General features: G+C 40.2%; 1 protein-coding gene across 5 annotated transcripts in view; it reads right to left on the bottom strand.

The window, feature by feature from the left end:
* HDAC9 (histone deacetylase 9) overlaps positions 1–26842 on the bottom strand; it is a 491076-nt gene extending 464234 nt beyond the window's left edge. For 2 of the 5 annotated variants that reach the window (XM_075050424.1, XM_075050431.1), the window contains exon 1: positions 26627–26842. The gene's annotated coding sequence lies outside the window, so the exon portion shown is untranslated. Of the gene's footprint in view, positions 1–16309; positions 16757–26626 lie in introns of those variants that run through there. The other 3 variants (XM_075050409.1, XM_075050417.1, XM_075050402.1) reach the window with 2 other exon arrangements.
* Positions 26843–27606: the final 764 nt, after the last annotated feature.

Here is a 27606-nt window from a genome sequence, read left to right as displayed (position 1 = left end):
CCTCATCACAGATACCTAACGCCTTTTGTTTTGATACAACACCAACCATATTGCAAATTCAACTAGAAACAAGTTTCAACAGAAGCTGCATCATTATGTTTGATGATATTATGCATGCCATACCAGAGACTGGTAAATAAACGTCACATTGAAATATTTTCCAGTATCTCTATGGTTTTGCAACTTAGTATAAAGATACTACTATATTTTCTATTTTATTTTATTTTTAAACTTTAATAGCATGGTAATCAAATTCCTCTTGACTGTAGAACACATGGACAACTTCATGGTTAAATTTGTCTAAAGAGAGTTATGGCAAAGTAAAACGTAACACAAAGTTTGAAAGCAAGCAGAACAGCAAAAAAATACACCCTACCTAGTGGAAAAAGCCTAACCTAATTAATTACTAAACAATTAAAATTATTAAATAAGACACAGATACCTTAAATAAAGGCACAGACATTCACAATGAGAAAGTTCTTTGTTCGAATTCAACTACACTTTATTGGCAATATGAAATTTGAGCTTAAAACTAGTAATTATAGAACAACTACATTGTCCCACAGCTGGAAGAAGCTACTTTCCTCATGAACACAAATATCCCTAACCATAAACCTGTGGCTAAAATAGCCTGCGTAAAACCGGATGAGGTCTCCCGAGAAATGAGTGTAGTGATGTCATCTCCTTTCAAAACCCACTCAAATTCCGAATGAGCCAAATCTCAGGTCATTTCAGGCTCAAAAAACAACAACCAGGCAAATGTAGCATAAGCCTTCTTTTCAGGGATCTCTAGTCTAGCAAAAGATTGAGTAAGACTAAGAAGCAATAACCAGGATTTGTGACTAAAGATTTTTCTGATTAATAAGTCAATTATAAAATTTAAGAAAATAAGTGACATAGATAACCAATTGAAAATAAAATAACAATAAAAAGTAACCTACTTGCCCACAGGAAGACAGTTACTGAGTATTCAGCTATTTCAGCACTAGTCCACAACCCAACTTCCCAGTAAAATGAAGAATTGGTTTCATGGAATTGATATTAACTTGTACGAATAAGTTAAGAGAAACCTCACTGCAGCCCTTCAATATATATAAAGGGAGGCTTATAAGAAAGATGAGAGAGGCTTTTTACCAAGACCTATAATGACAGGACAAGGGGCAATGGTTTTAAACTGCAAGAGAGTAGGTTTAGATTGGACATAAGGAAGAAATTTTTTATGATGAGGGTGATGAGACACTAGAACAGGTTGTCCAGAGAAGTTGTGGATGCCCCATCCCTGGAAGTGTTCAAATTCAGGTTGGACAGAGCTTTGAGCAACCTGGTCTAGTGAAAGATGTCTCTGCCCATGGCAGGGGGGTTGGACTAGATTAATTTTAAAGGTCCCTTCCAACCAAACCATTCATTCCAAGTTCACATATTTTTTTTTTAAGTATGCTAAAAGAAAGATCAGTTGATGCTTCTGCTAAAAATTTAAAATTATTATAGATGTTGGTGCAAGGTTTAATAGTGATGAAACAGCTAAATACTGATGAAACAGCTACCAGCATGAACCAAAGAAAAGCCTATCAGTAATTTATAGTATTTCTAACACTACTACAAAAAAACCTCAACAAATACTACAGTAAGCACACAATTGAACCCATGCTGACAGAAGTTAGCACACAGCCTTTTGACTTTTCAGTGCTAAGAAATAGCTCTGCAGATGCTGCAGCTACACAGGTATTGCATTAGTCCATTAACATTGTTCAATCACCTTACAAAGCTTTTTTTTTTTTTAATGCCTAGAAAGATCAAAAAGATGCATGTGTCTCATTATCACTCACAAAGCCTTATAAAGCTGGCAGGCTACATTTTCAACCCCTCCTTTTTTTGTTTTAGTGTAAGCAGGAAGAAACCCAATTTCTTAGAGGCAGGTAAAAAGACCCAGTTGCAGCCAGTCAAGGAAAAATAACACCGAAGCTGAAAAACAGAACAGCAGACAGAAGAGGACATGGAAAAGGTTAAGAGAATTTGCTAGGCTGCCAGAAGATGATCTAAGAAACTGAGCTTTATCCCAAGATATGTCTTCAGCTAAAATAGTCAATTATTACGATAAAGAGACAAGGAAAAGAAGCAGTAAGTAAAAGTTATGATGGTGTTCAGAAATGCAGAATTTCCATTCAGAAATAAATGGAAGTATGACAGCATCAGCTGGGAGGGGTGGGGGTAACACAGAGGAAAATTAAAAAAAGAGGTACAAGGCAACTCAGGCAGTAGGCAAATCAAAGAACCCACAGCTTCATGTACCTTTTTGATGTTTAAATAGAGCAAGAAAGCAAACATCTCCATTTCAGCAGGGGGAAAGCATTTTCAGAGGAAGTGGAAAATATATGTATATATAATGCAATAATAAAAATTCGATCCTGCTGAAATCTACAGCAATGTTCTGAAATTCTACTACTTCAGTTTCATAACACTTAAATATTTATTGACATGGTTCAAGTTCAGGACAAAAAAGAAAAAGTGGTATCTATTGCCTCTTTCAAAGTTTCACGCTTTTTTATCCTATCTTAGTAAAAATGAAAGATCTTCACAAGCAGACAAAAAAGTCAATGTGCCAAGACCCAGAAAAAGTTCTGTCTTTGCTCTTTTTCTAGTCTTTTGACTAACTGTGGTAGGGAAAAGTAAGAGATACTGATAACTCACCAGAAACTTATTTTTTTTCACGATGCACTTCATATAGCAAGAGAATTAGGTAAGAGGTTCAGAAAGAAAAAAGATAGTTTTTTCTCAAATAATACAATACCTTTTTCAAGTCAGGAACATCTGCTAATACTGTCAGTGAGAAAGACACCTTTTTCTCGGGATGGAGAGGCTTTCATTACCTATGTTTAGGCACGGAAGTTACAATTAAATGCGGGCATCTGCCAAAGAAAATGCATTACAGACTACAGCAGCTGCTTTGATGAAAAATATGTACTATTACTGTTTCCCTGCCACAGCAAAACCTCAGGTAAAAAAAAGAGGTGTTTAAAGATACAGCTCTGCTTTCTCAAAATGAGATCAGTCAGTCCCATTATAAATACATTATAGAATTCTAGAGCTTATTTCAGTGGTGGAAATGTTATTGCCACTATTAATGTTTAGGATATTGGCGTAAGAAACAACCTCATTCTGATTCTATCACGATATATACTATTGAAAGACATTGGTTGTCTTCATTATCTCTGTATCACTACCTTACTCTAAAAAACAAATCGTTCGAAGGGCATTTGCATCTTACCTTATATCAAACTGTAGGTCTTGAATATAAGCAGCCACGCTGCATACTCTGGACATAAAAGTAAAAGCGACACCACAATTTTATTTCAGGTAGATCTACGACTTCATAGATTCTCATCAAGTTCTTCATTCTAAATTGTTTTGTATACATGAGAAAATGCTGTGGGTCTATCTCAGTCAGAACTGTATCTCCCACAACATCTGATGCTTACATAAAGTGTACAAAACCACAAAAAGTGCATACTGACATCTCCCAAGTTTACTCTTCCAGTGATCTACAGTCTATGGATTTCCCAAGCCAGCAGTCTCTTGCACTAAGCAGACCTTAAAAGATTTTCTTTTGGTTATAACCTTCATTACTGAATGACAACACAAAAAAAAGTCAAAAAAGCCATTTTTAGATGTGTGTAAATCCCTTCTCTTCCTACAAGTAAGGATATTAAACTTGAGTTAGGGATGCACGTTGGCTGAAGCAGATATGTGCTTCTCAACCTCACCCAACAGCTGTGTTTAATGTGTGTTAGTGGATGCACTCTAGTCTGCATCCTACTTCAGATTTCCAGAGTGCAAGACTTGAACCCTATCAATACACACTGTCATAAACTAATTGCCACAAAGGACTTGTTACTATTAATAACTTTGATGGACAAAACTCTATACTGTCTCTTCACCTCCTGGTAAAAGAAAGATCAGAGAGCAAAAGCTACCTTTCCTCCCACTGCTTACCAGGACAAGAGACTCCTTTTGCTGCCTGTACAAATGTGGAAGGGACTATGATAGCAATTCTGGTGGACAGTTAAGCATTGTCCAGTGAGTATCTGCACTGGTCTATTTCTTTCACATGCTTGCTTTATTTTTTAATCCCCCCCCCCGACTGTTTTCTCAGGGATAATAGAGTGTGCAGGTACTAGCAATAAAACCAAAAAGCTGCATCTACACAAACTTCTAGGTGCATTCAGCACAATAGCAAAAATAAGAATTGTTTTAAGGTTGCACAGTAAAAATACGTCATTCCAAAGACCATATTGTTGGGGGAGGATTCTCCCCACACTGGAAATCTAATCCACACACTATGTCAGAACTGATCTGCAATCTCTCTTACTGACTGCACAAGGTTAAAAATACTAGAGTAACATTTAAGAAAGAAGGGAATTAAGGATTCCTGCTGATAAAAGATGTAAAATACAACCTTCAAAGACAGCTTATGTGAAATTAATCTGTGAAATACTAAGACAAAAAAAGTAAAGTTGGGAAACTTGAATTAACTAACACTGTACCTTACTCACATCAAGCCAAGGTTTCAATGACACTACTCAAGACCTTAGGCTCCCACTGTGAAAAAGTTGGGGTGTGGGGAGGAAAGAAATAACATACTCTTCTAATATTTTCTTGAAGTCCTTGTGTCCACAAGCAGAACCCTCCAGCTGTAGAAGAAAGCAGAACAGCACATTTTGCTGGCAGAGAGCTTGCAGTCTGCACGCCCTCACCAAATCAGCTACATCCTATAGTGATGTGGTAGGTGGGACTCAATGGAAGCAGCATTGTCTCCTGCCTGCAAGCCACTCCCAGAGCACCCGTGGCCTAGATCTTGTGCTTGCTAGACACATGAATATTTTGGTGTGCAGCCCATAACATGAGGAAGGCTGGTCACCTAATTTTGGTCAGGTGAAAGCAGCAGGTCTGGATAGTTAAGCTGAGAAGTAGAAAAAGACAAGAATAAGACACACAAAGGAAATCAACCTTCAGCACGTTCTATCTTCCATCTAGAAGCCATGTTAAGAGCTGCCAAAAAGAAAAATTACTCTCCTTCTGGTTTGCACACCATTCTTGGACAATTCGGTCCAGAAGAAAACAGCATTTAGATTTTTGCTTTCTAGGTTAATCTAAACACTGTGTGGCTCCATTCCTCCAGCTGTGCTACAGCCTGCTCCCTTCCTCCATCCCTTTAAATACACAGGCAGCACTGATTAAGTAGTATTTACATCAGTAAAGCTATCGCTTGTTCAGACACTTTTACCACTAAAACTGTTCTTCTATACACTGAACCAATTAAATTTTACTATCAGTATTCTGGAAAGTGTCTTGTGGTTTGGGTCAGCTATCTGAAATCCTAAATTACTTAGTCTGTCATTACATCAAGTCAATACCCAATTAACTTGGGGATTGGAAAAGGAACTCAAGTGAAGACCTGAAGGAAAATAGGTGTTATACACAGGTTTCTCTTAAAAAAAAAAAAAAGAGAAAGAGAAAAAAAGAAAAAAAAGGTTACAGGAAATACCAGCCTTTAGTCTTCAGCAACACATTGCCTTCGTATCACTTTCAGGTATTCAGTACTAATCCGTTTGTTTTGAAACCAAAAATAGTTCAAATGCCATTTCAAGTTTCCTACGTAAAAGCTCTTTTGAGATTAAGACACAACAGAATACTGGCCATATTTAGGCCTACTTTTAGGGAGCTTTTCTTGATCATGTCTTATTCTATAGCATTGTCTCCTCTCCAGTTCACACACTGTAAAATCATAGTGGCTTTTTGATCCTCAGTTCTCTTTGTTTATCCCATACCTCCTAGTCTCTTGTCATTTACATAACCTGCTGTAGTCACAGCCCTCTTCCAACCTCCAATTCTTCTGAAAATACCATTAGGAATATTCAGTGGAGTATCTGCACAAATATGACTAAAGAATAGCTTATAGATACCTCCTTTCACTGGCCACAATAGGTACTCCAGAAGTCAGAGCTACGACTAATGCTCCGAGAGGTAGCTGGTACTCAGTCACTGCTATCAACAGTTCCAAAGGGTTTTGAAACACCACTTCTTCAGCAATCCAACCCACTCTGCCTGGGATTGCCACATCACTCGACTAACACTGGGTAGGTCATACAGGTTGCTTTGACTATGGTAGTGCAGTAGATAGTCAGGCTAAAATTGTGAAAAAAGCAGTGTGGCAGCTTGGCGTGAAAGAATTTACTCTGGTTCTCCTGTTCACACACGCTAAATCCATTACTAGTTAATTACCTTACTCTTACAAATTCCAATCATTTGCAGCACAGTAAGTTAAACTCAATCTCTTTATTTTTATATTCCATTTTCCTGTATCTCCCACATCTTCCATACTATACATACTGCCTGTTGCGTTGACTCACTTTAGCCTTCTAAGGAGTTTGCCTAATGTTAATAAAAACTTGACTAATTTTTGGAAAGGGTCAATGTGCTCACTACAGGTTAATCTATTCACAATGCTGTGGTCTTTAGCTGCCTCTTCGGACTCATTAGCTGCATTTATGCAACTGTGCACACATTTACAATGCATGTTCTTTGTAAGATTTAAAGATCTGATCGAACAAGGACAAACTTTGTTCCAAGTCATCCAAAAAACAATCAATTAAATTAATCATGAACATGAAGTTAGGCACATACCTTACTCTTCACCAAAAATAAAAAGTGCTGCATAATCACAGAGAAGAAAAAAGCCAGGCTCTTATTCAATTACAGTGCAATATTTGACCCCCATTTTGCCCCTAACTGCTTCTAAAAAGAAACAGAAAAGTAATTGCTGATACATCTGTGTTACATAAGAAAAGGAAGGACAAGTTTAATATTTGCAATGCTAACAACACCAAAAAAGGAACTACTTTAGTCCCCCCCACAAAAAAAACAACCCAAACCCAAGCTTAAATGCAAGTACATCTTGCTGCCACGTAAAAACATAGTTTGTAAACTGACTGTTACAACTAATCTGATTAGGTTAATAATGAATACTTAAAGGATATGTTCAGAACACAGAATAAACCTGAGCCTGTTACTATCAACATCATTAAAGACTTAATCAGTGTATCAGCGTTGTATCAAGCTCAGAAACTTCTAAGTTAACAGTATGATTAAAAACAAAAGGAAAAAAAAAAAAGAAAAATTTGAGCTGTCAACATACTGAAATGCTTAAGATCAGGTCCTACCTACATTGTAATATGTATTTCAAACATACAGAAGGCTAAAATGCAGTCTTTTCAGATAAGAGCTAGCTTGAACTGGTAGCATCTCCAAGTTCAATAGTTCTCTGTACATCTATCTTACACCAAAGTAACTCTCCAACTAAGCACCTGTACTAAGTCTTGACACTTAAACCAGATTCTTCCAGCATGTCACAGCTTGACATCCCCACAACAATATCAGAACATTTTTCAAGCATAAATGAAACATTAGCTTATCTTTCAAAACTTACCTTTTCATGCTCATTTTAGACCCATCCTCTCAAAACAGCCCCCAAACTGGCTACCATTAACTCAGCCCTTCTCCTATACAAGTCATCACCCTACTATTCAGATGCTCCCTCTCATCACCTCAATTTGCCCATCTACTCAACATGCCTTTCTCCCCAGGTGCCAATATTACCACCAACCTTGTGTGTCAGATTTCCCTCTAAGTTTACAGATTTCTTCATATGTTAACCATTTTCTGTAATTTCATTACAGAGCCTCACCGACTACCTTGCCAATGTACCTCTTTCTTTACACAACTTCAGCGTCACCCACAATCAATTAATTTTGATATTTTTCTTCCTCAGATCAATCTTTAACAACTTTCTATAATCCCCTTCTTTGCTGGCACATACCCACTCCTAGATGATATGCATCCAACTGGTTGAATGTCCCAGGTGTTCATCCAGCACCACCTTCAGCCTGGGCTTCTCTCATCAGCTTGGATCAAGATAAGACTTTGTCTGGTTATCTATGTCGACCTATGTCAATCTATGGCATAGGAATAAATCTGTATATTCCTGTTAATTTCTTTTCAGATATCTGTCTATATACTTATTTTTATTTGCTAATAATATAACAGACGGTCCTGTTTAGATGTGCTCCCCAGCCATCAGTCTAATTACTCTGATTTTTAAAAATCCTCTCTTTTCAACACTGCCCACTGATGTCACCAAATTCTATGATTTGCCTTCCCCCATCTATGTTTTTTTTTTCTTTGACTACAGCACTTCCACTGTTACTGAAACATAAGAATGTCAAAGGGTTCCTTCATCTCATATGACTCATATTCATCATTAAAACTCAAAGAAAAGGCATAAAAGAAAACTGAAACTCACAAAACAAATCTAAGAGCTTTGCTATATAGGTAATGCGTCGTCATTGTTTTCTTCAAAAGGTCTTTGTGGATTGAAAACACAGATAAAATTCTCAATCTGTGCAGTTTTTGCTTTGAGCTAAAACCCTAGCTTTCTACAAAGATTATTAGAAAAAAAACATATTTAACTTATCTACGTTAAAAAAAAAAAAAAATCAGTGAGTAAGTGTTCAAAGACTACTACCATAATTAAACTGACAGGAAAAGATCAAAAACAACAGGGTAAGCATCTTTAAATTTAGGCAGGTACAGTAATACTTCTATAGAGCACTGAAGTCTAGTATCTGTCACAGATACTTTGAAAAGTATCAGTCCTTGGTTTCACTTGGAGTACTTCAGCATATGTTTTGCAGGACCAAGTTCTAAATTATGAAATCAAAATCTGAAAGGAACAAACTTCGAAGTATAAGACTAGATTTAACAGACACATTTATTTCTTATAACATCAACTCACCGTATGGGTTTATATATGAAATGTAATAACTGACTATAACTTCCCTACTGTATTCCATTTGCTGGTACTAGGTGTGTGACACTTTTCCTCTGTGTTAGCTGGCATTTACAATAAATGTGAAAATAAATGAAAACTAAATTGTACAGACAAGAAATTAAGTTCTGTACATCCTGTATGTATGTACAAATATATTTCATTCAGTAATATTGCTTGTATATATTGTAATAATGTATTTCATTCTTTTCACAAGATTGCCATACCACATGCTTTAATAAATAGCAGCTTAAAATTTTTATTTAGCAAAAATGGCTTTGTTGAACACTGTTTTAAGTACACTTTACTATGGAATCCATTACTTTCAATTACATTAATTTGATTTTAAAGGGGTATGACGTGTTTTAGAAAGAAAGAAGTTCAGTTTAAAGCCCTATGAAAGAAATCAAGTGGTAAAAGGTGCAATATTCAAAATTGCAGGTATCTGAACATTTCTACACAAAATACTGTGTTTAAGAATTCTAAGACAAAAAATCCTCACAGCTCATAGAAGCATCTGGAGAGAAAAGTGAAATCTCTATGAGAATTTAATCCACAAACACTGAAAAAGTAATCCCACTCGGTGCAACGAGGACTCATCAGAGGTACGACTGTGATATAAAGACAAAATGCTGTGGAAACTACTCTAAGGAAGAGTGACCACAGCATGAGTGCTTTTACAATGCATTCAAGAAACTACACAGCAGGAAGGAGAAATGAGTTGGAAGAAAGAGAAGCATTTCTAAAACAGGTAGTTTGAAAGAGGAATTTGAAAGACAAAGTTGTATTTTTGAAAAAGCATTCATCCAGAAAATTAAAAGCTCACTTAGAGGAAAGAGATAAAGAACCACTTTTTCTTTTTTCATCTGGTTGCATGCTTACTGTTAATTTCATAGCAACTGTAGGTGAATTTTCCCTTATGAATGCATGAAAACAGTTAAGAAGAAGAACCAGTAATTATTGTTTAAGAGTCTTAAATGATTTAGATGCATCAGCCTGACTTAAGCCCAGAAACCTCTGAGCTGTCACTTACCTATGCCAATAAGAGCTGAACCGAGATCCTTTTTTCACATTATAACTTGTCTTCATATCTACATTTGATGGTGTATCTAATCTAAATGAGATCTGACAGAAGGGATCCATAAATGCCACAGGGGGAAGGATGAATCATTATGATCACTCTGAGCAGAAAAAAGAAGTAACCTCTTCAAGCAATAGCAGTGTACTTAGAGCTCAGAGAAGCAGTGGTGTTATTAGCAAGTTCTTCACTAATATCTTTACAAATGTGATACTTTCTGTAGCACTTGCTGAATACTTTGTGTTCACCTGCTTCCTCAAATGTTCAGTTCAGAAAGAAACACACTGGTATCATTTAAAAGGCAACCTTCTAGGAAAAACATTCAAAGAACAAGCTAAAAAACGTTCTGCCACGCCATCATAACTCACCCTCTCCATAGCAAGCCTCTACCAAAGCTTGTGTGTGAGAATTAGAGAAACAGCCGTTTCATTTCTAAAGGAAATCCCTTGGCACAAGTCGGGGTGGTACAGATTATATAGCAACAGGGAGATCTAGGAGCCATATGCAACCACATTTGGATGGCCACATGTGGATATATAACTGCGCTACCAGTAAATTTCGTGGTCATACGTCAGGTACTCCAGAAGAAGGAAAAAAGTTCAGTATCCAGAAATTGTGAGCACTATCCTGGGCTTCATGCAACATCTGCCCCTTCCACGAAGCTCTGTATAAAACATTTAGAGGCTGCCACCAGCCCTGGTAGTGTGTCCTCGGGGCACCTTCAGTGAAGCGCCAGAATAATCTCCAGACAACCTCTCCTGCCTCAGGACCTTCTCCCAGACCCATACCAGAGGCACAGCCTAGAAACAAATCCTCAGATCCCTCAGACAAGTTTCCTGGATCTCACTGACTTCCCCTAAGGTGCTGAGGAAGAACTAGACTAAGTTTGTGTCTACAGCTACTAATTTTGCCGTTTAGACAGTGTCCTGGTTTTGGATAGGATAGAGTTAATTTTCTTCCTGGTAGCTGGTACAGTGTGTTTTGGATTTCATGCAAGAATAATGTTGATAACACAGTGATGTTTTAGGTAGGATAAGCACTACTTGGCAACAAGTTAAGGATTTTTCAGTTTCCCATTCTCTGCCAGCGAGCAGGTGTACAAGAAGCTGGGAGGGAGCATAGCCAGGACAGCTGACCCAACCTAGCCAAAGGGATATTCCATACCACAGAACGTCATGCTCAGTATATAAACTGGGGAGAGCTGGCCGGGTGGTGCAGATCACTGCTCAGGCATCAGTCAGTGGGTGGTGAGGAATTGCATTGTGCATCACTTGTCTTTTCTTGGGTCTAATTTCTCTCTTTTTGTTATATACCTTTTCATTACAATTATTATTGTTGTTATTAAATTATTTTAGTTTATTTTAGTTATTTTATTTTTGTTATTAAACTGTTCTTACCTCAACCCATGAGTTCTACTTTTTTTTTTCTAATCCTCCTCCCCATCCTACTGTGAGGGGGGAGGAGCAAGTGAGTGGCTGCATGGTGCTTAGTTGCTGGCTGGGGTTAAACCACAACAGACAGAAAGGAAGTTCAAGGATAAAGATACATAGGTTCTGCCTAGAGGACACACATGCTCTTTTAGATATTTGTGAGACAACCTGCCCAAGCAGTAAAAACATGGAAGGTAACACCTGAAAAAGTCAGAACTATCCCTTCCCACTCATCGTCCCAAAACTTGCTCTTACATGAAAATTGCCTCAGAGAAGCAAAGTTCTAGGCTAGACGCATGTACAGGTAACTTAATCTGATTCAGCAGAAGAAAAAGCCAGATGTGATAGGCTGTATATCCTACACAATTGCCAGACCCCAGAACTGGGGGAATTCAGACCTATCTTACCACCCCTATCTCACAGGAGGAGAACATGTGAGCTTTTACATACAACCATCCTCCAGCTGCAGAACAAGAGGGAAACAAGGACTTACAACTCTACCATGAAAGGCAGGTAATGAAGCCCCGCACTGAAGTACCACCGTGACCTCTTGAGTACAGCTCGAGAGACTCCAGTTCTCCCAGCATTCTTGTTCTCTACTGGAACTGCCTGCCTGCAGCTCAGTAGACACCTAACTACTTAAGAGATGCAAAACAGGAAAACTTCTTACACAGCAGAACCTCCAGGCTTGATTTCAGACCAAACACAGCTATCCCACTTCTAGCATTGCTACATCAGCTCTCTCCTGGATATGACTGGGACAGATCATCAAGTGAAGCAGCGTTGACATAGAGAGAGCACACGACTGCTACTTTTGAGCGTCCACTCCACTCTGAAGGAGGGGGACTTGAACCAAGTGTCTCGATCCACTTATTCAGCTCAGTCTAGAAACACACAAAATAAAGACGGAGCATTACCAAGTTGCTTTAAGCCATTTTTTCCTCTAGGTCCCCTATCCAGGATGTATTTCATAGTCTGCAAAGTCAAAGCTCACAACTACTGTCTCCAGACGCTTGCTCACTCCCCTTATCTTAAACACGCCAGGCATTGCTCAGACCTATTTCCTGGTCATGAGCAGACAAAGGATCAGAATCACATGGGAAGTTACCAACCTGGAGAACCAGAGATTTGAGGAATAAATAGTAAACCTAAGCTGGTTTTGAATTTGTAACATGGGCGAGACCTGGCCATAACTGCTGACTGTCCATGCTAAGAGCACACACTCACACTGCTTAAGCATACTCTACTGATATCTCTAGTTAGGCTTGGAGCACCAACTGCTGAAGACACTTGAGAAGGCACTCATGCCTCTCTACTGTCTCCAAGTTTCGTATTCGGCTTGTCCAGAACCCTGTGCTGTAAGCTAGTAATCACTTGTCCATTAAACAACGGTGGGATGCTGCTTGAGCTTTGCTGTTTTCAGTCTGTGGAGCCTGTGTTACTTTGGTTGTCACCTCCTTCCTGCCATCAAAGGTTGGCAACATGCAGACGTTCTCCTGGCATATAGCTGGAGTTTCATGAAGGCTGAACAAGAAGCATTAGAAGTTGCAGGCAGAGCTGAATGGTGGCCGTTGCTTGTCTTGGAAGAATCCACTCATTGTCCAGAGGGCTTCTGTGATTTGGATGCTAAGAATGGCAGGACTTGTCTCAGGAAAAGATGAGCTTTTCTTTCTCCTTCACCTCCCACTGCGAGTTGCCCCTCTTGAGTCTGAGTCACTAAGAGGCCTGTAATCCAAAAGTCATTATTCAGGCCAGAAGACAGAAAAAATTAGGATAAGACTTGTCCACACTGGTTGCCTATGGTTGGTAGACAGCTTTCTGTTTAGAGCTGTGAGACAGACTGGGACTCAGGCCGTCACAGAGATTGGGAAAAAGCTGTGGGGAAAAATATAGGGAAAGAAAACATCCTTACTCACAAAAGGAAGAATCATCATGTCTAAGAAGCTCTTGTACCAGCACGGAATGTATCAATATTGGCTCAGTGTGTGCCCCTTAGTGCGAATACGTAATACCATTGTGACTTCCCATGACTACACAGCCACTAGGCCAACATACCGGCCAGCTGTTTTCCCTGGGTAATATGCTTCCTCTCATCATTGTTTTAACCAGCTGGTCTACAATGGATTTGAGAAGAGACAACGCACACAGGCACCTTGCAATACTACTGGACTCCAGCCCTTCTCTACGGGATCTGGTGCAGCGAAGTAGTCAGAAGATGGAAGAAAAAAAGTAAAAAAATTAATTGGATTGCTGGACAATAATGCCAGCACCTTGCATGCTTAAGAATGCTTAGACATCTAGATGAGCCTGCAGAGATGCAACAGCTTGGGATGTAGGCCTGAGCAGCTAGAGGATACAAAGTTGTACACATAGGGAAATTAGTCCTATAATTAGGAGTAATTTTGCCACAACTCAATTCAGATTCATAGTTTTAGAGTGGCATCTAATGTTTCTCTGTGCAGGAAGACAAATCCCAGCCTTCATGAGCAATCATGGATAAAACTCTACGTGCTTAGACATAGTCATAGCATTCCGCTTTATCTAAATAGTATTTATGTCCACAGGACACAGTAATTCGAGGGTTACTGAAATTTGAATAAAATTATAAAGAAACAAACATTCTTTTTGCATGATTCATGTGAAAAATGTCCTCCTTTGCTACTGAAACAGCAGACTGAAATTGACTGCATTTAACCTTATTGTAGAGAGGAATGTAGAGTTTAGGTCTTTCTCATACAGGTGAGGCGACAGTTTCTTCATACCTCATTATTCTAAAAAACAAGGTGTTTAAAGTGCCTTCTCTCCTTCAGCTTCTTTACTTCAGTTATTCAATTGACTCCAAATTGTCTCCAGTGCTTATACACAAAGCTGTAATTACCTTCTCTGTGTCAGTAATAAGAAATAAGGGAAAATACAGCCCATTCTGTAACAAAATGACAGATTTTACAACCTTACACAGAATGGAGGGCTCTTCTGTTGATCCTTTTTCATTCCAGGAATTATGCATTGAATATTGAATAAATTCTATTATACTATTAAATCTAGTTTATTTCTATTGGGACATGAAAGATGACTCCTTCTAATCAGGAACTCAGCCCCAAAATAGAGTGGGCCTTCAAAAAGGAAAAAAAAAAAAAAAATCAAGAAATAATCAGGCTTCACTATTATTTGATGCTGTTGCCTATCCAGGCATTAATTATTCAACTCTGTACATCCTATACATTTCCAGCACAATGGGAATATGGGTATTCAAATTACAAATAAGTGGTGAAATTTTATTTTTTTTTACTTTGAGACTCCATTAGCTCTTTCAATATTTATCTGACTCATGATATATCTCATAGCTATGTGAAAGGGATGTTTTCCTTCCACAGTATATAAGGTGTTGGTATGAACCTGGCTATGACTCTTGATCAAGTAAGAGAGAGAAAAAAAATGAGACTCTCTGGAACAGATCCAAGATACCATGCCATGGAGAACAGTTCTGTAGTGACCTCTTCTTGAAGCTCCCAGGGTGAAGTTAGAGGCAGGATGGAGATGATCTTTGGTTATATATTCACTTCCTATTGCTCCCAAGTAATACTTCTCTGTCAGTGACATTGGTTGGCTCTGAGTATTTTCTAGTTGTCATCAGCCAATATGATCTTGACTAATCCAGTTGTCTATATTAGCTCTTATATCCAAGTCCAAAGCCTCCATTTGCTTCCCAGAAATACTCACTTCCACTTAAATCATTAAGATTTTACTGGCTTTATTCTCACATGCAATTCTTAGGATGAAAGTTATTTTTTCTCCTTTTACTACAGAACTGTAATAAAATAGGCAAAGCTTCTATTAATTTTCAGAAGTACTGCAAAAGAAAAAATCAATGTAAAGCAAAACAACAGAATTCCAATCTATTACTGTTAGGAAACAGGAACCACAGCACTGAGTAAGCTTGCAGTTACTAAACCAAAGACCTTCCTCATCTATTCCAGATTAAAAAAAAATATTTTTCACTCCTTAAATTTCCCTTTATTTCTTCTGGCAGCACTGTTCTTAGTGTCTAATTAATACTTTTTTAGAGATGGATGCAGAATGAAACATAACTGGTTTCAAGTACCATTTGCTATGTGGCACCAATGCTTACTGCCCATATACACAGCATTACTTTGACTTTAAACAATTAACCAGTTGGAAAATGGTTAGAACCACACAAATTCCTGATTCAGGGACAATTATTTCTTCATCCATCTTCTACACAAAAATTGTATCTATATTTGTAGTTCTAGTGATGCCACAGCCAACACTATTCTACAGCAGGGTAAACCTAGAGAATTCAAAAGTAGCAGTCATCTTTCAAAATAGAAATACTATTATTAGTATCCCCTTTCATAATAAAATATGAAACTTCTTTAATTCTGTATTACATAATAAAGTATTGTAATATATAATAAAACAGGTGAAAAACCTAGAGTTATACACTGATTATTCACATTAATCCTATGTATTTATTAGTAGTTTCTGACAAAAGCTTCCTGACCAAAATGGGTAATTGTCTTTACACAGTCCTTAGTTTTTCCAGAAGCTTAAATTTTACAGAAAAAGTTCCACAGAATTTACATTATGCTTCAGATTTTTAAAAATCATCCAAAGTGTGATAATCCAATTACTATTAAAATTCTGGGGACTGGATGACGATATGCAATTAGATTTAATTCAGTATAATTAGACTGAATCGCTAGCTAACACATTTTCAATCTGATGCAAGTCAGATTCTCATTTTATTTACCTCGATATGTGTCAGTAATATCAGCTCTGTTAATATCAGCATAGTTAATTATTCCTTTGCCTAACTGAAGCAGCAACATTAGTGGAAAAAGTCTGTAGATAAGAGAATAATAGCCTGCATATGAAAATCTGACAGATCAGTGCACTCACGTTCAGTAACCGCTTTAAGGATGAAGAGTCATAGCCTTTGCTTTGATTTGTGTGTGCTTAGCACATATTCCACATCCCTTCATGACGTATGACTTTAAAAAAAAAAAAAAAAAAAAAAAAAACAAATATGAACAAAAGATAAACAGATTAGACCCCAGTTCTGCCCTTGGCAATCTATGCAGCTCCCATTCACTCTAGAATATAACTATATATCACAACAGATTTTGGTCTTTTTATTATCTTGATTTTAACATATCTGGAGCAGGAAGCTATATAGTGTTCTTTTTCACAAAGGAGAGTAATACAGAATCCCTGTATAAGTACTATAACAATAGGGACCTGAAAAAGAAGCAATCATATGATGATTTAAGAGAAATACTTCAGCTTACATATCACAGTTAATCAATTTCATGCAAGAAAGTCACCCTCCATCAGAGCAGCCAAGCATAATTTGAAGTATTTTTTTTCATCTAGCTTACTTTTCATTTGTTTTGATTATATTTCTGTGGCCTTAAAACATGAAAAATATGCCTTTTCAGGCTCTCTGCTGAAGTACTTAGACTGAAATCACTGCAAAGAATACATAGCTTTTTTTCTTAAAACAATAATGGAATTATTATGTTGCTTCATTATCTATACAGAAGTGTATTTTGATCTTTCTGACACTTCCACACATAAAACCTAAGTTATGGCCCAAATGTCACCTTAAAAAGACAGGCTCTCAGTTGTGTCTCCTGTCCTCTCCCCCAGCCCAGTCTCTTCTTACAGAGATAGCAATACAAACGCTCCACAGAAATGAAAGGAGTGAGGAGAAATTAGGCATACAGACTTCACAGGCAACAAACATCCCAGCAGCTCTCTCCAAAAGTACTGATGACCATTCTGAGGATAAGTAAACGGGAAGCAGAGTCAAAAATGACACTCAATTTGTCACTACAAAGTCAATCGGCACTTTCACATTTCTCACATGCTATGTATACAGACTCTCCATAAAAATTGCAGTGAAATTGTGGAAGCAGCTCTGTTGCTACTTTGTGGCCTAGAGAAAAATGATTTCATTTGCCAGACACCCAAAAAAATCTCCTACGCATACCACCACACTCTGTTTTCATGTAATCAGAATACACTGAGGAAGCTACAAACTTATATTTAGGCATCACTAAGGAAAACTAGTGATGGGGGGGACAGAAGCATGCAGATATTTTGGTGTAGGGAAAACGTACCTAGAGTGCATGCCAAAATCTGTTAAAATTATTTAAAGGTAACTGACAAAAGATGGCAAAGAAGAATCATCAAGAATTATTTTTTATACACTTTTTTAGCTCCTCCACTGCTTTGATGGTCTATCTAAATTCTATCAGCCTCTCTGGGTAGCTCTAATGACTAAATGAGCACTTAACTGCTGCCAGCTGCAATCCCAACAACTTCCATGCTCCCTGCCATTTCTGCTCCTGGCTGGGAAAGAGATGACTATACTACAGTCTTCCACAGTGCATGTCTTCAGTAGATCTGAACACTGAACAGGGCTTTCACAAGCTCTCCTTGTAATCTTACCTGTTTCTCCCAATACAAATAGCCCATCAAGAGGTGAAAATTTCATGTGCAAAGGTGACATCCTGATCTCATTATTTTCAATTGAGGTCCTAACACTGTTAAAATCAGTATCCTCCTCAGCAAATTGTTTAGAGATACCCATTCCTATCACCTTCTTTTGAAATCTGCAATTTCTTCATAATCTGAATCAGTATCAATGACATGCATTAGCACAAGCAAAAAGAATGGTTGATCAGCTTTCAGAAGTCCTAAAGAATTTTCATCACATTAATAGACTGGTATTGCTCTAGTCATACGTATATCACTGAAATGCAGTAAAAACCTAGGGTTACACACCCATTAATCACATTAATCCTGTATCTTTTTCACTAGTATCTGATGAAAGCTTCTTGACCAAAAAAAGCATTTAGTAACTTCATTTTCCAAAGCTTTGTACTCTTTTGTTTCATATTACTAAAAGATAACAATATTCAATAAAATTTTCAGATCAGGACTCTTAACTTCTTTCTTTCGGGGAGGAAAAAAAGTATAGCCAGATGGAGTGGGAGACAAGGTGTATGTGACAGCAAACAAATATAGATACTTCATATTCTTCCAAGAGACTTTTTGTAGAAAACCTGGATTTATTGAGAGCAGCTGAACATTCTCTTTGATGCTTACTTCATTCACAGATCTTCATAAGAGACTAATATGTTTGAAATAGGAAGAACTAGCACCTCTGAAAAGTTTTACTCAGCTTTTTCTTTGTTACATTACGTTCAACAGTGCTCTGCGTTCAGTGCAAATTTTCCACCTTCAAGCAAGGAATGTACCCATGCAAGAGGAACAGATTGCCAGGCTGCTACTACAGACAGTATCCATAAATTAAACCTAGATATCTCATTTATAAATGAAAATACCTTTCTCTGACTCATATATTGGTTTGGATTCCCCTCCAAACTATTCACTCTTGTCCGCTCTGTGGCCCTGATTGCCACAGGACTTCATCTTGACCATGTGTTCACTCTGTTGCTGTTGATGAGATTGAACTTCAGTTCCCCACTGCTCCCTACTTATTTTGATTTTTATGGAAGGAAAACTGAGTACACAGAGGCCAAAAAGGATCCAATGGCAACCTCCAGCTAGATCCCTGGTATGGAAGATGGAGGTCAACAGGGCAGATCTAACCCACATTAGAAGACTCTTTATGATCTGTTTTAGCTATTGAATATTATTTTCCATTTTAACTCACTGATCTTTGAATTTATAATATGTTTTCAGAGAATATAGAGAGTAACTATTTATATCCAAAAAAACCCCACCTTCAACTCCAATACAGAAATATCAAAATTTCACTTACTATTAATAGTATGGCTTATTATTCAATGTAGACAATGTTATATTGTCTACCAAAAGAGGAAGCATAAAAGATTAAAGTGATAACTGTATCTATTGTATATTGTCAGCATATTCCTCTAATTTTAAGCTATATATGAACAACTGAATAGCTATCTATCCATGAATCAAGTAAAATATCAATAATTTATACATTTTACACACTAAACAGTTACTATGTGCATGCTGCTTATTTTCTATTTGGAATTTAGTGTTTCTTCTTTTTTTCCCTTGGAAATCTTAAAATTCACACCTGCAGTTTACCCACCTCTTGTCAAAAGCAAGGCTTCAGTTCAATAGTTAGGCACCCTGGTGACTTAATGATAACTGTCAAAAACTTGAATAATTAAGAGTTTTGTATAATTAAAAGCCTAGACATACAGACTATCTGTGTCATGTCATTTTCTTCATATGCTTCTATAAAGGAGATATTTGAATGCATGTAAAGTGTTTTAAAATTCCAATGTCACATTACTTCCCTATTCCAAAATATCATGACTCAAGAACTTTTCTGATAAGAACTATCAGATAAACTGTGTTTCTATGTAAGCTGCAATAACAAATTCTTAAGAGCACGTAATAGCTTGTATTAATTTTACGGTGTCAAGACAGTACAGTTCTGCTCAATGCCTTATTCATGGATTTTCAGAATCTTGTGCTATTTACTACTTGGTAGATTTACCAATACGAAGTTTTAGGGTTCCCCTTTACTCAAGCACTAGACCTCCTTTGGAATACTGCATCCACTTTTGGTGCTTCCAATAGCTGAAAGATGCCTCCTCCTGAGTCCACCAGGATAGTCAGGGGCTGGAGCACTTGCCCTGTGAGTAGAAGCTGAGAGCGCTGAGCTTGTTCAGCCTGGAGACAAGATAGCTTCAGCGGGAACCAAACATCAGCCTGACAGTGCCTATGAGAAGGTTACCAATGAGATGGAGCCAGGCTCTTCACAGACATGTATGGCACAAGAACAAGAGACAACAGTCATGAATGGAAATGGGGAGGTTATGTCTCAACAAAAAGAAGAAAAATTGCTATGAGGATAATTAAGTATTGGGTCTGATTGTCCAGAGAGGTTGTGGAATCTCTTTCCTTGGAGATTTTCCAGACCAAATTGGACAAATCCCTAAGCAACATGGTCTGAATTCAATGTTGACTCTACTCTGACCAAGAGGTTGGACTACAGACCTCCTAAGGTCCCTTCCAACTTGAATGCTTCTGTTATTTAGTGTAATCATGAGCACTACAAAAAGTAACAGGAAATGAAACTTCCAGTTTGACCTGAAAACATCCTAGGACACATCAGTTCAGCTTTTTATAAAAGAGATAGAGTATTACCACCCTTGGACAAGGCATTAATGAGAATTCTATAGGCACAGACTACCATTCTGGTCACATTTGCTGAAGAAATATAAATTCAGATTGAAAAGGATACAGAGAAGGGCACAAAGATATCTGGAGGAATAGAGATATTCTTACATGAAAATAAATCAGAAGGGTAAACTCAGTCTGACTAAATGAAAGCTTAGAGGATGTATGATTTCTGTTTTACCAAAAAGTAAAACCAGGAAAGTTATAAGATAATTTGTATTTAAACAGGTATAAATTGATCATGTACCAATCTATCAGCACACCTACCTAAACTTCTCATTACAAGTCTGTAAGTATCTTTACATCCCTTCTTGATTTACTTGTAGAGTTTATAGCTGATGACATGCATCAACTCCAATAATAGTTTATTCCGGGGGAAAAAAAACAAGGGGGGGGGGGGGGAGAGATAAAAAGAAAAAAACACAGAAAAAGGGAAAGGGAACTGGAAGAGCAAAAGGAGAAAATAGAAAGGGGAAAGTCAAAACTCCCTCCAGTGGCTAGCCAAGAAGAGAACTGACAGGGTCTCCCCAATAAACATCCTCTCTCAGGCATCCTCTCCAGTGCATCTGGTGGTCCACCATACTACTCTTCCCAGAGAAACTATATAGATTTCCTCATGATCTGTTCAAACACCCTATTGCCTGTCCCCACTTATGATGCTATTAGCACTGATTGGAATAGTCTTCGATCAGAGGCTGATGTTGCAAGCTAACTGTCCGTTAAGCTTTGTGTATATTATTGGGTAACGCTTATCAGATACTTGTCTTTCTCCTAATGCAAACTAAAAGCTGCAAAAAACGGTGCAAGAAAAGGATGGTGAAAGAGTGACTCTTACATCAGTGGCAATCACTTCCCACAGGAAACCTAACATAACAGTGGCATCAGGGTGTACAGGTGCAAAGCCATGAGAACAACAGTATGAGACCAACAGCATGAGGACAGCAAGGGAGACACTGCCCCAGCAGCTTCGGTGAAAGGTTACCGAGCTGCAAGGGAAAGGCAGAGCACAGAGCTGCAAATGGAAGGCCCTTGGTATTGCAGAAGGTTGAGGCACCAAAGGCACTGTGCAGCACACCACCTTCTTTATGAATAAGTTCAGTCTCAAGTCTTCTCATATCTTGCATGCACACAAGACTGACCTCCCCTTCAGGGCTGCCAGTTTCTCTAGTGTACCGAGCACCACCTTTTCAAGACACTCATTAGACAAGGCCTTCTTCTCTCTTCCAGGTTAAAACAGCATGGCAACAGAAGCCGGACTTGGTGAACATGACAGTAGAGACTCACACATGCTCAGCCTGAGCCAGATACAGGACTCAAGTCCAAACAAAGCCCCAGGAGTGAAAGAACACTCTGTATCTTGAACTGAAATAAACTAAAACAAAGACTGAGAGTCTCAGAGCAGAAATCAAATTAAGACATACAGAATCCAGCATCTTCGACTCCAAGACTGAAGAACTAGGGACAAATAAAAGATGTACTGTAAGTAGTCATCATCTTACAGGCACTTCTGAGCTACCTTCGCTGAAGGCCATTTAATTTCCTTAAACAAAAATAGTTTACATTTACGCAATAGCTTTAAAACCAAACTATCCTGATAGTTATTAGACATTATAAAGGAACTTCAACAACGTATCATGATTTGTGAGTGATAAATGTTAATATTTGTATTGAAAAACACCATTAACAAGAAATTACTGGAAAATATGAACAAATATTTGCTTCCTACCTTCCCAGCTCATAATCTACATAATACATTGAATTAATGCTTACAAGACAAGTAAACAGCCAATCTCGAAGATTGTGTAACAAAAGTTTTCAATCACTTTTCCCCATAAAGGAATTTCTAAATGGCATAATTTCACCTTGCCAATCTTGACTGTGTAAAAATGTATGAACAGTAAAACCTAATCAAACCAAAGATCTGTTTAGCCCAATATCTTGTCCCCAGACGCACAACAGCAAATGAGTAAGGAAAAGTGAGTAAGCGCAATGCAATCTTGTAATGGTGCTTCCTTGGAATACTCTGAAGTCTCCAGAATATTTGCAGGTTGGGGACATTCTGATCCAGAACCATTATGTCTCGGCTTTCTAGCCTTTGATACATTTTTTCCTCCAGGAATTTGTCTAAATCGTTTTTGAACTCATGTTAACTTTTTGCATTGACAAACTTCTTGGGCAAAATAATACATAACTATGCATTGTATAAAAATGGAGAAGCATGGAGAAGTTTGGGTATGTCTTCACAGGAAAGTTAGATCATACCTTGTAGCTGGAAGTATTTTAACATGGCCCTAAAGTATTGAAACATTATTTTTGAACAGTAGTTAAGCACTGTTTTGCTATAATTTTTAAGTTGCTTGAAGATGAAGCTATGGATTAGCATGTACAAATAAACTTCATAACAGTATAAAAGTTGTAATAATGCAGTCAACACTAGTGCAGTCCTACCCAGCATGTGCTGACATACACAACATAACACATTCAATCCAAGTAAGTTACATCAAATAAGTGATAAATTCTTTGGTCATATATGATCATCCTAATTCAAAACCTCAAAACCAACAGGAGTAAATGAAAGGTGATTTCATCAAGTAATGTTAGCTCTCAAATGCCTAACTCGCATATCATTTTCAGTAAACAACCTAACCTTAAGTGATTCAGCAATGCAACTTTCTTTCTCTTGAAAAAAATACTTACTTCTCCGGAAATCATTACTGAAACCTTGACGCATAACAAGTATCTTTTATCATGGAATAGTCCAATGTTCTGTCTTTACATGAGAGTTATCTTTAATTTAACTCATCAAATACATTATGTACCTTCCTACTTAAATGCAGCAACAGAAAGAACACTTTCTTATACACTCCTGAAGAGACTGGAAAACTGATAAATACTCATTCTTTTAACTTGAATTTCTGTGGAAAGTTAATTTCATGTAAACAGTATGCATATAGGACATAGCATATAATCCTCAGCAAATCTGATCTAAACCTCTTCTGTAAAAGGGAAAAAAACCTCGCTCCTGAGATATACTAAGCTCTCTCAGCTACATGATTCAGCTATGACTACACTGCAAACCAGAAGTATTTTCTACTGCAGTTTGTATACACATACCCTAAGTAGCTTTAAATTAGCTAGTCTGAATACTGGTGAATATAAAAAGACAATAGTACATGCAGTCTGGTAAATATGTGCTTAATTTACCATTTTGGAGATGTCTAGGCTACATCCCAACTTTTTTGTCATTTTTCATTGGCTATAGTTTTTCATACACAACAGGATTCGATTATTTTCGCAACTACATTTCTCCTACTAAGTACTAGCTGAATACTAAGAAACTATTCCAACTACATTTAGTCACCCTCAGTATTCATGGTAATTCACACCAGGATTCATATCATTTTCATGATGGGTAAACATTAATTTGATCAATTTTCAGTATACAAATTACATTTTTGACAACAACTATGGGACTATCGCAGGTAGCGAGATGAACAACTGAAAATTATTTTCCACTTTAAATGCTTTTTAGAAAGTACAGAGCTTTTATAACTGAATCTCTTTTTAATGTTATCTTCTATTAAGAAATTAGAAAATATATATGCCATTCAATCACAACATTATCTATTTTCCCAGAAAAATTCTAATAGGAACAACTGCACCAAATGAAGCATGTACTGAGACTTTCAGTAGTAAAGACACTATTTTACTTTTGTTTTTAAACTGCTCTGGGCACAGGAAGATGGTGGTAAACAGAAGATACACAACAGCTTACAAACTACTATTCCCGTTTCATCCTGTAGACTGCTCTTTATTAGTGGAAAAGCAGGTTAATGAAAAAACAAACACTAGTGTTTTCAAAATGGGCATTTTAATGTCAGGTTTAAAATATCTGGGTGTATTGTATGTTCACATAGACTTTGAAACCAAAAACAAAGGAATCTGACAGCAAGAACAGTGTTTTGGGTAGGCTCAACTATGGTGCTGCACTTGCATCAACTTGGTCACCAGGAAGTATAATGACATGTTTTTGTCTTTTTCAGAATTCTGAACTGACAATGACATTTTCATACAAAAGAGAGCTATTTCAATATTTATATGAAGAAGCTGGCACCAGTGGCAGGTAAATATAACTGACTGCAGCTTTTCTCTGGGGCCATGACATGGTTTTTACCCAATGTTTTGGATCACATCTCTGCCATCGTAACGAAAAAGAAGTGTTAAAATAGCGTATTATTTGCACCATTGACAGTGGAAAGTTATGTGCAGTTGAAACCTATCTATTATATACAAATAACAATGCAACTTAAGTGTATGAAGGGATGGAATTCCCTTCCAAGACTGCTCCGGTATTATGACAGAGAACAAGCCTGCATTTCTCTTCGAACAAAGTAGGCGTTCTGGGTACAAAACATATGTGGGTTGGGGCCACTGATACAGGCATGCATTGGACATGAGAGAAAATTTAGAAATATTCAATAAAAAGATAATTTTAAATATCTTCAATAAGTCTAGGGAAGCTGTTGGGGAGCCAGGGATGGGGGGGAATGGGAGAGAGGAGATAGGAGAGGGAGAGAGCATTTAGAAAAGCTTAATGTGAAATACCTTCCTTTTTTGTTCATGAGTTCTCAGCAGAGCTTACAGGCCTTTGTGAGCTTGCAAATTAAATCTTGAATAACTGTCACAAAACTATTCTTCTGTCACAGAAAACAAAATGTCAAGGAACTAAAGCTGACAATGTTGAAAGACAAATACATTTAAAATTCCTCGGTTTCTGTGTCGGTGCTTGCTCCGTGCTGTTTGTGACAGAGATTCTCAACAGCTTTTGCATCAGAAAAGAACATTCGTATGCCATTTTCATATGTCAAAAGGTCTCCACGATTCACTTCGCTACTTCTTTCTCAATGTTCAGCTTGTTTTAAACATTTCTCCCCTCTTACATTCTCACATAGTTTAACAGTGTTTTTAGACCTCTTTGTAGCACTTAAAAATACAAACTGCCGTGGGCTCAGTGTAAATCTTTCAAAGACGAATACGTGTTTTGTACATGACAAGCAATACCCGGGGTGGTTTTTTTTTCTGTAAGACTGATAAGCACGAATGATTACTGATTGCTATTACATTCCATTTCAGACCAAAATTCAGACATTTTAGCCGAGTCAAAACAACCGTACCCTTAGTAGCAACTACCCGTCCGATGCCCAGCGTTGCTATACCCTGCAAGTTCCCTTGCCGGGATGCACACACACAGACACACACACAGGCTGCTTTGCCACCGAAAACGCAACGACACACAACTCCTGCCACGCACCCGGGACGGGATGCAACCGTACCTGCCCTCCGCCCACCGCCTGCCCCAGCAGCTCCGCCGACACCGGCCGGCGGCGGTCCCCGAGGGGAGCCCCCCGCCGCCCGCCCCCACATGTTCGGCCCCCCCAACGGGGCAGCTCCCCCCGACGCCCTCCCCCAGCTCCCCGCTCCCCAGCCCACCGTGGGGAGCTGGCGCCGTCCTCTCGCCCGGTGAGGCTCCAGCGACCGCCCCCTGACAGCCCCCCAAGCTGCCGGCGGTGCCCCCGGCACCCCGCGACACGGCCACGGCCCCACAGGAGGAGGGGGTCGCAAAGGGACCCCCCTCCGGGCCCAGCGGGGCGCACATACGCCAGGCAGGACAGACGCACGGAAAACTCCTCTTCCACTCGCGCTCCCGCGAAACAAAACTTGCCGGGGGGCGGCCGCCCCCCACCCACTCCACCGCCACCTTGCCCGCCCTGACACGGCCCAAGTTCCCGAAACCTTCCCAAAGGTCCCAAAACATCCACCCCGGCAAGGCAAGGGCAACGGCCGGGCGGCGGGACCGGCCGGCCGGCCCCCCACGGCCCCGCGCTCGCTGCCGGCCGCGGCCGGGCGGAGCGGAGGGGAGCGGCGGCCGGGCGGAGCGGAGCGGAGCGGAGCGGAGGGGAGCGGCGGCCGGGCGGAGCGGAGCGGAGCGGAGGGGAGCGGCGGCCGGGCGGTGACACTCACCTTCCCGCGCCTCCGCCTTATCTCTTCGCTCGCGGGCTGCAACTTCCAGTCCTTCCCCCAACTGCCATCCTCCACCGGGGCGGCGGGGGAAGGAGCGGAGCGGCGAGGAAAAAGTTGCGGCGGCGAGTGCCGCGGGGATTAGGTGGCCATCGCGCCGGCGGCGGGGCCAGCCTGTGCCGTGCGCGGCGGGCGGGGCGGGGCGGCGGCAGCTGGCGAGGGGCTGCGCGCTGCGATCGCAGCCTGTGGCGACGCGAGGAGATTTACTAAAAATAGCCGCTCGGCTCGGCGGGGGGGGTGGCGGGGGGAGGCCGCCGGCCTGCGCCGCGCCGCGCCGCGCTCCCCGCCGCGGCCGCTGGGGGCCGAGCGGGCCGGGCCGGGCCGCGGTGGGGACAGCGCCGAGGGGGCGTCTGGCCCGGGCGGAGGGGCGGGAAGGCTCCCCGGGAGGCTGCTTCGGGCACGGAACCCGGAGGGCTGTGGCTGCCCGGGGCGGGCGCGGTCAGGCGGCGCTGCGGGCGCAGCGGCGGCCGGAGGGCGCGGCCCGCCGAGGGGGGCGGCGGTGCCCGGGCCGCCGCCTGAGCCCTGCCTCCCCCCGCCACCTCGGGGCTCTGCGGGTGCCGGGAGCCGCGGGAGCGCGGCCCTGCCCGGCGGCTGCGGGCGGGCGGAAGGGCCCCGCTGCGCGCCTGGGAAGACGGGGCCCGCTTGCCGCCCCCGCCGCGCCGGGCCGGGCCTGGCCTGGCCTAGGCCCCGCGGGGCTTTCACCGCCTCCCCGCGGGGACTGGCTGGCGGCCGGTTGCGGGGGAGCCGCCGGGTCACGTCGCGCCCCTTGCCACCCTTCCCGCTGGTAACCTCTCTCAGCCCCTCGGGGAGGGGATGCGCCTGCCTCCCGCCCGGCTCCCCTGCCAGCGAAGGGAGAGGGGCGCTGGGCCCCGCCGTGCGGGCCCACCGAGGAGAGGCCGGCGGGGTGGAGCGAGGACACGCAT

This window comes from Buteo buteo, chromosome 2, assembly GCF_964188355.1.
Source record: "Buteo buteo chromosome 2, bButBut1.hap1.1, whole genome shotgun sequence".
In the NCBI taxonomy this organism is placed as follows: Eukaryota; Metazoa; Chordata; class Aves; order Accipitriformes; family Accipitridae; genus Buteo; species Buteo buteo.
Note: the sequence above shows the minus strand (reverse complement) of the source record. Positions and strands in the feature narration are given on the sequence as shown.